The sequence below is a fragment of the Cucurbita pepo genome, chromosome 10, assembly GCF_057944985.1.
Source record: "Cucurbita pepo subsp. pepo isolate OVF chromosome 10, ASM5794498v1, whole genome shotgun sequence".
NCBI lineage: Eukaryota > Viridiplantae > Streptophyta > Magnoliopsida > Cucurbitales > Cucurbitaceae > Cucurbita > Cucurbita pepo.
The window spans coordinates 7452008-7464370 of NC_141807.1; positions in this window are offsets into that span (position 1 = coordinate 7452008).

A 12363-nucleotide genomic window follows, 5' to 3' on the forward strand; every position below is an offset into this window, starting at 1 on the left:
TTCGATATTTATAGTTGAACGCTACTTAAATTGATGAAGTGAAATTTTACAACAGATGTTAATAAATCGTTTGTCTATTAGAAGAGAGCTTGGAATTAAATTCTTTATAGTTGGTATAAGGGATGTTTTAGTCAAATTAAGTATACTTTTTAGTTTTAAAATAAATTAATTTTTTAGTTTAAAATAAATTAATTTTTTAGTTTTAATTTTATTCCTAAAAAATTAATTTTGATGTGGTGTTATTTATTTTAATAAAATTAATATTAACTTAATCAACAAAAATTTGTATTTTTTTTTTTAAATTATAAGCTAAATTAATAAAAATACCATTGAACTTTGCACTTTATCTAAAAAAATACTCATAATTTTTTTAGAAGTTTCAATAATACACTTAATCTTTAAAAAAAAAAAATAATCTATAGAAACTATTAATTTGTTTTTTAAGAAAATACGGTCGAATTTTCAAAAAAAAAAAAAAAAAAAAAAAAAAAAAAAAAGCTTCAAAACTACTCTTAACTTTCAAAAGTGTATAAAAAAAGATAGATGTGGAGAAAATTGTGTTAACGGGGAGAAAATTGAAGGTTATTTTAGGAGAAGGTTTTCAAGATTAGTATAAGATCCTGAAAACATAATAAGAAGTAATATCCTAGCTTAAGGTCCCATTAAGAACCTACTAGTATGCTACTTACTAAGTTTTACTCACTCCATGTTTATCATTTTTTTTCAAGTAACTAAGAGTTGGTCGTGGATGAGAGCGGACTTTGGAGTGTGAGCCATGGACTAACCTCTGTTTTTAATCTAGTATTTTTTGTTCTTCTTTTAAGTCTGCTTCTTATTTTGTGTTTGTAACGAGTATGTATATGTAACACCCAAAAAATGAAGGAAATTATCTCCCATAAGAATAAGCCACTCATGAAAGACCCAATGGATAGAAAGGAAAAAATTAAAGGATTAAGCAAGAACAAATGACTTAGTCAAGTCACTCGTGTACCCTAACAAGTGATTTCACGGAGTTAAAGGCCTTTTGAAAAGGATTGGAAACGAAAAAGTAAATCAAAAGGGCGAAAAAGTCATTTTATCAATTATAAAAAATCTTTTCGGATTTGTAATTCCTAATCTAGAAGGAATCTCAAGATTAAAAAAAAAGGAATAATGATAAAAAAGCAATTGAGAAATTTTAAGAAAAATTTTGGATTTTTCAAGAAAAATAATAATAAAATATTCAGAAATTGGTAAATTACCAAAATATCCCTAGAAGAATGGATAATTACAGAAATGTCACTCTAATTAGAATCAGAGCATCTACCGTGACCAACCAGCAAAATCTTTCGAACTCAAATCTCAACCGTCGGATGTCTTCCAAAATTTGATATGATCTAGAACGAACACGCATGGATCATCACATCCAACGACTAGTATGCAAAGCCAAGGTCGATAAGGCCATGATCGGAGTTGATATAACCAAAAAATTATCCAGAAAGATCGATCTCTAAATAATGAAGATTCTAGAGCTCTCAATGTCGGTTTAAGCTCCTCCTATAAAGTGGGAAGTAGGAGCAACAATACGGAATAAGAATCGAGAAAGGTCGATCCCCAAATTGAAGGCAATAAACGTTTAGATTGTGTTTCTCCTACTCTCAGATTTCTTCCAAATTCGAGAGCAATCCTCCACCATTTCACTTCAAACTTCTAAATAACGAAGAATCTGGAGCTCTCAATGTCGGTTTAAGCTCCTCCTATAAAGTCTAAAGTAGGACCAACAATATGGAATAAGAATCGAGAAAGGTCGATCCCCCAATCGAAGGCAATAAGCGTTTAGATTATGAGTCTCCTACTCTCAGATTTCTTCCAAATTCGAGAGCAATCCTCCACCATTTCTCTTCAAACTTATTCCTACCGTTTCTCAACAAGATTACCCACAAGTTCTATGAAGGAATAGAGTGCTGAAAGTGCCTAGAAACCATTCCCCCAATTCAATCCGCCATTGAAGAACTTCAAGAAAAACTTGAAAATCCAACCCGAGGATACATGATGACTCGTCGAGCAAGAATGATTCCAATCAGTTTTTGTACCTCCAAGGAATGCTTCCATAGAAGACCACGAAGAAAAATAACCTCGAGAGCATGCCAAATGGAAGGAAATAGGTTTCAAAATTAAATTGGGGATGAGAGTCAAAATTCCTATCTACGATCTCTTTTCCTTCAAATTAAGGATTCCTCTAGCTTCAGAGGAAGAAGTTGAGTAAACTTGATGAAGGAATCCAGAGCTAAAACGTCGTAGAATAGGCTACCCACGAGATCGAAAATCTGGCGTTTCGAGTGAGTTGCATACTGAGAACGATTTCTGGAAATTAAGGTCCTACACTCAAAGACGTTCCTCCAAACCAATTCCTTTAGCCTGAAGATAAGATATGGAAGAGGTTCAATGGAGAAATAGGGCCTTGAAACCCCTAAGAATCGGCTTCCCAATAAGAAATTCTTTGTTTTATCTCCAGCGATAAATCAGATTTTGGATGAACTTTGGTAGCGAATATCTTAGGCTACGATCCACGTTCTTCCTGTTCAGAGGAAGAAAACGATGATACGGCCAGTTCAACTGAACTGTCCAAGTCAACTCAAAAGTTGACCTTTTCTCGGGTTTTCTCAGTAGATCTTATTTTATGAAATGTTGTATGAATCCTTTTCCCGAGAGGTTATATAAGGTAATGAAGTTTGGGAGTTATTGAAAAACTTTAGTTAGCGAAACCAAGATATGGGAGAAAATGCTCATCACGATCCATATGACTTTACCTCCTAGGATACCTAAGTTATCCCTAAAGTAATAGATTCCCCGGGCTCCTAGGATAACTAAAGTGGTATCCCTAAAGTAATAGATTCCCCAGATGTACCCTTGGTCTATACTACGTGCACAATATCATGCTTGGCTATTCCTAAGAACTTATAAGTTCCAAGCTTGACCCAAGACATTATGCATAGAGGCCGTTATTTCTCTTTAGGTGGGATGCTATGGTATATGTACCATGAGCAGCCTGCACCACGTTTTTCTAGCAGGATGCCACGATTATGACAACGCCACCTATGCACTCATGGGAAGTGGTAACACTGTCGTTGGATTCAAAGTCCAAAGTGCTAACCACTACACCATAGAACCCCTTGTAAAATTTATTTTGGAATGGTTTTCCTATTTTATGCAGATTCCACAAGAAGGGAGATCCTATCATGAGTCAAACCCAAGTTATTGGATTCAAAGTTCTAGAGCTGTTTTATCTAACTCGTTGTGATCTTGAGCAACTTTAGAGTGGTTGCAGAAGCAACCCTCCGGTGTTGATTGAAGCTCTTGGAGAACATGTAATTTTATATATTTCTTATAGTTAATTTATATATTGTTGTATATTACAAACAAATTGAAATAATACTTTACATCCCCGTCTTTCTTTCTTCTGTGCAAAACTTAACATGAAAACTATATTATTTCAATATTCACTCGAGAAACAAGGGGTGAAAACTATATTATTTCAAACCCTCCATTATTGCTTCTACTTTGCGTGAAAATGCTTCCACTAAATCATGTTACTAGCTAGTTGGTTTGGTTTGGTTCAATTCTTGGGTCCACTAGATTGAATTGACGTAGCTCAATTAAACTCTTGATAATATTAAAATCATAAGTTTCTTAAATTAAGTTAACTTAAAAGTTTAACCCCTAATCTTTTTTAGAATGTTTAGCTTTGTGTCTAGTTGATCTCTAAATGCTTAGAAGTATCTAATAAGACTTCTATTTAAGGAACTTTTCACTATAAAAGATGTAAGACTGCACGTTTATTATTAAGGAATTTCAAATGAGTGATTTGATATATCATAGAAGACAAAATATTTATTTATTTCAAATATCTTACGTTCTTTTTTGTGAATTAGTAATGACACTAGATTGAATCTCATTAATAACAATATCCCAAAACTCAGGTAAAGATGACATCAAAATTAATACTTTAATTTCATCTTCAAAATTTATTTCCACTTAACTCAGTTGACTAATAATCATAATAGTCACTGAACTCAGTTGACTAATAATCATAATAGTCACCCGTGCACAAATATTTACAACCTTAAAAGGTTAAATTATAAGGAGTACAAGAAAAAAGTGTTTAAAATAGTTTCAAAATATAGAAAAAAAAGAGTAGGAATTGGTCAAAGTCAACATCCATTGATCACTTATGAAACAACACAACACAAATGAGGGTAACATTTTTTTTATTTCTCTATATTAGGCCGTTTGGTTTATTGGCTTTACAAGATGGAGACATGAAGTTTTCTATGTTCGAAATAAATTTGGTTGATTGTTTTCTGGTTAGCATTGGTACCATCAAAACTTATTTATTTCTTTGAAATGTTTGAGTTTACAATTTACATGTTTTCATTTTTCTACTTTATCTGCTTGCATTTAGAAATGAAGCAAAATTAGTCTGAGGGTCTTAGGCAGATTGTTATAATTCTAATTTTTAACTTAAAAAAAAAAATTAGTCTCGTTGTCACGCTTAAAACTACCCTATAGGTATAATCGACCTATTATCCTTCCACCAATAGAAGCAAAAGGCAACGTTACTATGTGAAACTAGTTTCATGTCATTTATTCAACAATAAGGGTGTTAGCATGCATTTGTAAATGAACCCATATTTAAAAAATTTATATAAAATAGAAAAGAATTGTTATCTCAAAGACAATGAGAAAACCAACTGTTCCTTCACCCAAGACCTATGGCCCGACTCCCAACATGGAAGGGATAATCTAGAGAATCATTCCAAGAACCCTAACGGATGGGTTACAAACTCACATTTCGGTGGGTTCTCCAAGCACGGATTGCAAGTTAAAAGAGGTTGAAAAAAAAGTAAAATGATAAAAGGGCCCAACCAAATTCGAATGGGTGACCTCTTGATCTGCAGTCAAATGCGCTATGGACCAATTTTGCATGATTTCAACCTGAGTGACCCCTTCTATAGAGTGTCAGTCTAAAAGTGTAAAAAGTGTCTCTCCAAAATAAAAGGGCCCAACCAAGTTCAAACGGGTGACCGGTCAAATTCTCTACCTTAGTGACCCCTTAGACATAGTGTCGGTCCAAAAAGTGTAACAAATTTCTATCCAAGATAGAAGGGCCTGTTAGGATCGCACAACAACGCACACGCTCGATCTAGATGAACACAAAGAACAAGATAGAGAAAAGTGCAAGGAGAACTCTAGCTAAAAGAATTTTTCTATTGATGACTTCACGTATGTACAGTAAAAGAGAATTACAGAGAATAGAAAGTACTTTTCAAAGCTCTATTGATGACTTCTCAAACGACCATGAGCATCTTCATGGTCTTCATGTCACCATATCAATTGAGGCTTTGCTCAACCTCAATATTCTAACATCAACACATTTTGTCAACATGTTTGCTGGATTCTTTGCACCCTCTATCTTCTCCAAACACATCATCATCTTTCACTAACCTGCAAGTGAAATGGTATCGTCTTATGTGTTTTCTCTTTAAATGATAGACCGGGTTCCTTCGCCAACTGTATGACACTCTGACTATTTCTGTTAAGAATCTTCGTGCTGCTTCTTGCCCATTCTTCCAGATAGTCAGTCATCCATATCGTCTTCTTTCCAGCTTCAACTATTGCCACGTACTCAATGTCAGTACAACGCATTTTTGAAGCCTAGATGTCCTATCATCCATGGCTTGCTCCTACTTGGTTGTATCCTCCAACTGTAGGGTCTCATCAAAGGGTTGTGGTTCCCTTTCATCAGCAACAGATAGTGTAATGAAGGTACATACATATTTGGTACTCTGATAGTACAGGATGATCTTATCAACACCAGTTCAGGTGTCAGTTGCTCCACTGCTGATTCCTCCGTAACAACCTCAGAAGTTTGTTGAGTATCTGCTACAAGATCACTTGGTGATTTTCTCCGCAACTCAACCTCAACTCCCACTTGCTTTGTTGTCTTGGAACCTTGCTCCGCTCCACATCTGGTTCCTCAGCAGTAGTCTCAGGAGTTTCTTGAGTATTTGCTACAACATCACTAGGTGAGTTTCCCTGCAACTCAAGCTCAACTCCCACTGTCTTCGTGGTCTTGGAACCTCTCTCCACATCTGGTTCCATTTTCAATCGCACTTTCTTCAATTCTCTGGCGGTCCTTGTGAAGCTAACTCGTTTCTGCTGGCTCATAACGTAGTTCTCACAACGACCCACATCAACAGATTTCAGACCTTCTAAAACTCCTTTCGCAGCCAGCCTCTTCATTCCTTTCGCGCTCATTGGTTCAAGTCTATTGTGCTGTAGACTTGAATTTGAAGCACTCTCAGCAACAGCAGCTACGTTCATACACCCTGCAGTGGTGTATAAGGTTCCAGATTTTGAGCCACGTGCTACCACCGTAGCACCCTTCATAATCTTCCACGAACTCTTCTCTAACTTTGTTGCATAACCTGTGCTGTCCAACTGACCAATAGAGATCAGGTTCCTTCAGAGACCAGGAATATATCTGACATTCTTTAATGTCCACTCATTTTATGCCGGAGTTTTTATGCAGACATCTCTTTTTCCTTTAATCTCCAAATCTTTGTTGTCAGCAAAGTACACCTTCTCGAAATTTCCAGACTTGAAATTCCAAAATAACTCTTTATTTGGAGACGAATGAAAAGATGCACCTGAATCCAAAATCCAGGATTCAATCGAACTGTCCATGTTGAGGATTAGAGCATCCCCAATGTCTTCTGATGAAAAGATGCATCTTTGGTCTTGTACAACCTGTCCGAAAGTGATCTTTTTCTCCACAATTCCAACACGTTACGTTTGGTCTATTTGGAGATTTTTCTCGGTTCTTTGATTTTGATCGCCCTTTGTTTGGGCCCTTCGGTTTACTTCTTCCCCTTCAATCAACACTGAGAGCATTGCCTGATGAATCTCCAGTTTCCCGTTTGCGAATACTTTCGCTGAGAACTACATCTCGAATTTCATAAAACTTCAGTTTATCAGATCCTCGAGAACAACTGATTGCGGCAACAACAGTATCCCATGACTCGGGTAAGGATGACATCAAAATCAACGCTTTAATTTCATCTTCGAAATTAATTTCCACCGAACTCAGTTGACTTATGATCATATTGAATTCATTTATATGATCAGCAACAGGACCACCTTCAGACATTTGTAGATTGAACAATCTCCACATCAAATACACCTTGTTCATAGCCGATGGTTTTTCATACATATTTGACAGCGCCTTCAATAGATCTGACGTTGTCTTCTACTTGATAATGTTGAACGCCACGTTTCTGGATAGCGTCAACCGAATCAGCCCCAAGGCTTGTTGATCCTTGAGCTTCCACTGTTCCATGGTCATGGATTCCGGCTTCACTCCCAACAGAGGTTCGTGAAGATCTTTCTGGTACAGATAATCTTCAATCTGCATCATCCAGAAACCGAAATCGAATCCATCGAACTTCTCAATTCCAATCTTTGAACTTTCCATTCTTCACAGATCGTAGTGAATTTCGCCTAGCTCTGATACCAGTTGTTGGGATCGCACAACAACGCACACGCTCGATCTAGATGAACACAAAGAACAGGATAGAGAAAAGTGCAAGGAGAACTCTAGCTAAAAGGATTTTTCTATTGATGACTTCACGTATGTATAGTAAGAGAGAATTACATAGAATAGAAAGTACTTTTCAAACCTCTAGCGGATGGTATATATATATATAGTTCAGTTCACTATATATAGGTTTACCAGATTTAACCATCTACTATATATAGCTATTTATCATATATAGCTTTCCAAAATATAGTTTACCAGATATACCTTTACCAAATATAGTTTTACCAGATATAACCGTTGACCAAGCTATAAATAAGCAGCAAGCTCCATAACCTAACAGGGCCCAACTAGGTTCGAATTGGTGACCTCTTGATCTGCAATCAAATGCTCTAACATTGAGCTATAGTCCAATTTTGTATGATCTCAACCTTAGTGACCCCTTCTACAGATTATCGGTCCAAAAGTGACCCTACCGAATCGGCTATGGACAAATTTTGTATAAATTGGTGGATTACCTATCGGGAATTAAACACAGGTCATTAGATTCAAAGTCGAAAGTGCTAACCACTACACCATAGAACCACTTGTTAAACATTATTTTGGCAGTGATTTTGATAAGCGCCAACAACGCTGGATTTTGCAAAGCTAGAGGTCATAGTATCCTTAGATACTTTCACAAGGTGTTTTCAACTTCTTTTATAGGTAATTGAACTTTTGAGTCTATGTAAATGATTGGTTGGATTAGTATCAGTTTAAGAAGAGAGACTTTGTTAGAAATTCTCCCATAGGTAATGCCCCAAGGTGTTTTCAACTTCTTTTTATAGGTCGAATTTTAAAATCAAACCACAACAGAATTTACTTCTATCTAGCAAAATTATTTTTTAGTTTGAAACAAGATTATTCCCTTCTTTTTCTAAAACTAAATTTGACTCTCGAATAGATTTTAATAGTTTTGTAAATTAAATTTTATTTAAAATTTTTGTACACAGAGTACCATGGAAATAATATTTTTTTTTTTTTTTTTTTTTTTTTTTACTATTTTGTAATTTGTATGGTATTATTGGAGGCTTTTGAATGAAATATGATAATTGATTCTCTATCCTCTTTGACAATTTTAGATACCTCCATATCCGATATTTGATGCGTCACGTTTCATTATGAGATCTGCCCTTGAGTCAATAAGACTTAAGCAGAGAGTTTATTTGACTAATGAATTGATTTTTTTGGGTTGTAGAGATATCCCCTCACAATCAAGACTTTGTATTATTTTGAAGACACTCATCAAGACATTTGTAAATGTGCCTGATATCTTGAAGGATATAAGATACGTAATTGAGAGAACCTAAATTTTTTTTGAAGTTTGCTTTTCTAGGATACGTCATCACCAAAGTTTGAGACAAAGACCATTGGATGGGTTTTAATAAGGCTCAAATAAATTTAAAATCCAAGAAAACGTATCTGAGTTTGATATTATTTGATTTTGGGTATGGACACAACTAGCTGATTTCTTTTGATTACATTAATGAATGTATGTAGATGTTTAAAGTGTTGATCTTAATGGTTTTAGAAAATATCAACACATAATCAATATAAACTATCGAATTTTTTTTAAAGGATTGAAAATATCATTCATAATCTTCTGAAATTCGGATGGAGCGGTTATTTAGCCTAAATGGCATGACCTTCCTCTCATATTTTCTAAATTGGACATTAAATGCTATTTTATATTTGTCCTTTTAGGAAACTAGAATTTTTCGAAATCCCAATTTCATGTCGAATTTTATAAAAACATTTGACTCTAAATTCTTTTTATCAAATCATTTTTGTTTTGGATTGGATATCTTATTTATTCTAAAACCTTATTCAAAGGTTTGTAGTTAATTACCCGTATCAAAATTTCTGGTTTCTTTTCACAATGTTGTTAACCTAAAATGCCAGACATGACCACATGCTCTTTGAAGACCTTATTAGCTTCCTCTGCAAAATATCACCTAAAATGTCACAGTATGTAGTGTTCGATGCTTTTTGACTTAACCCTAGGGTTCTATTTAAAGTGAACTTGTGATAATTTTTGTCAAATTATATATTTGAATACCTAATACATTAAGATATAATATCTTATTTCAATACTATTAAAATATCGTAGAATATCATAATATATATTTAATTAATATGAATCTCATTCAAATTTAAAATATATATTTTTATTTAATGTTTATGATACACATCAATTATTTTAATATTTAACATATCAAATACGTTAATATGTTTTGATATTATACTTCAAGAGTATAGGAACTTGCTCAGAGGACCTGAGAGTTACATTGGCCTACAATGCATCTCATGGACGATGCAAAACTATGGTGGCGCTTGAAGGTGAATTGTATAAAAAACTGGTCATGCACCAAAAAATCATGGGAAGACCATTGATGGAATTGAAGCAATCGACGCTCCCCTGTATGGGTTTCCAATCAAAGACCTAATGTTTGATGTTGGCTCTTTTGAAGAAAGAGCCACATGATCAAACAACAAAAAACGTGGTGGTATCTCTGAGAACTCTATCACACACATAAAAAAAACGTGTCGAAGAGTTAGACATTACACAGAAGATCTAGCTTTCATTGAGGAGACCCGTGTTCGATTCTCGAAAATGAAATTTTATTTTCTTATTTCGTTTATTTTATAGTTTCATCTTTTGTCACCAATTATATTTATACTTTACCTAGGTTTGAGAAGCACTATAATGGATGAGTTCAATAATATCTTAAATTCAAAAGACTTTTATGAACTTGGTTTGAGAGGCACTATAATAGTCAAGTTCAATAGTATCTTAGATTAAAAGGACTTTTATGAACTTTGAACCTTTAATAGTGTTATGTCATAGATATTTGGTTCAATTTCAACAAGTGAGGTTGAGGTCATTCAAATGGTTAATGTGATAATCCGGTCATTTTCAAGGTCTCTTTTGTTGAGCGCCATCATGGCTGAGATGACTGAGATGAGCACCAGAGTGAGTTTGACAAGGAGGGTCGTAGAGAACCACACCCCAAGCCAAGCTCATTTTCGGCTTAACAAACTGAAAATCCAAAAACTCAAACCCTTAAATGGAACCAGGATGCTAAGGAATTAAAAAGCTTTATTTTTGACGTAGAACAATACTTGAAGGTTACAAGAACTTGCTCATAGAACCTAAGAGTTACGTTGGCCACAATGCATCTCATGGACGGTGGCGCTCGAAGGTGGATGATAAAGAACTTTATTTATAGTCAAATAAAGAATTAGGAATCCACGCTATCTACAAACGCACTCTCAATTGAGCTATCCACGCTAACATTAAAATGAAAATTCGGAAATTTGAAAAAGAAATAATCAATAAATTTAGATTAAATAGTCAAGTAATTTTAAAAAGAAATAATCACTAATTTTAGATTGAATATTTAGGTTATGCAAGTTAGTCAACTTGAATTCGGTGCGTTGAACGTGGATCAAACACGTGACTTTTAGATCTTCAGTGATGCTCTCACGTGACTTTCAAATCTTCAGTGACGCTCTCCAAACTGAGCTATCCCCACTAACATTAAAAATAAAAATTCATCGGTTAAGATATTTTCACTACTTCATTGAGATTTTAAAAAGAAATAATCACTAATTTTAGATTGAATAGCCACGTTATGCAACTTAGTCAACTTGAACGCTCTCCAAACTAAGCTATCCCCGCTAACATTAAAAATAAAAATTCATCGGTTAATAAGATATTTTCACTACTTCATTGAGATTTTAAAAAGAAATAATCACTAATTTTAGATTGAATAGCCAGGTTATGCAACTTAGTCAACTTGAATGAGGTGCAGTGAACGTGGATCAAACACGTGACCTTGAGATCTTTAGTGACGCTCTCCCAACGAAGCTATCCGGGCTAACATTAAAAATGAAAACTCATTAGTAAAGTATTTAGCTAATTCATTGATATTTTAAAAGGAAATAATCACTAATTTTAAATTGAATAGTCACGAGTGAAGTTATGTGACTTGAATCAGGTGCGGTGAACGTGGATCGAACACGTGACCTTCACATTTTCAGTCTGACGCTCTCAAAACTAAGTTATCTTCGCTAATATTTGAAAAAATAATCATAAGTAAAGGTATTTCCGCTAATTCATTATATTTTAAAAAAAAATAATCACTAATTTAGATTGAATAAAGTTATGCAACTTAATGAACTTATGCAACGTAAACCAAGTGCGGTGAACGTGGATTAAACATGTAACCTTCAGATATTCAGTCCGAACTAAGCTATCCCCGCTAAGACTAAAAATCAAAATTCATGTGTAAAGGTATTTCTGCTAATTCATTATTCGTTGAAATTTTAAAAATAAATAATAACTAGTTTATTTTTTATGAAACGTAAACCAAGTGCGGTAACGTGGATTAAACATGTAACCTTCAGATATTCAGTCCGAACTAAGCTATCCCCGCTAACATTAAAAATCAAAATTCATGTGTAAAGGTATTTCCGCTAATTCATTATTCATTGAAATTTTAAAAATAAATAATAACTATGGAGATTAAACATGCGACCTTCAAATCTTTAGTTTGACACTCTCCCAACTGAGCTATCCCCGCTAACATTAAAAATAAAAATTCATAAAACTATAAGATGCAATGAATGCAGATTGAACACAAGACCTTCCAATATTCATTCTGATGCTCTCCCAACTAAGCCATCCTAGATAACATAAAAAATAAATAATCAAATGTTTTAGATTGAATAGTAAAGTTATGCAA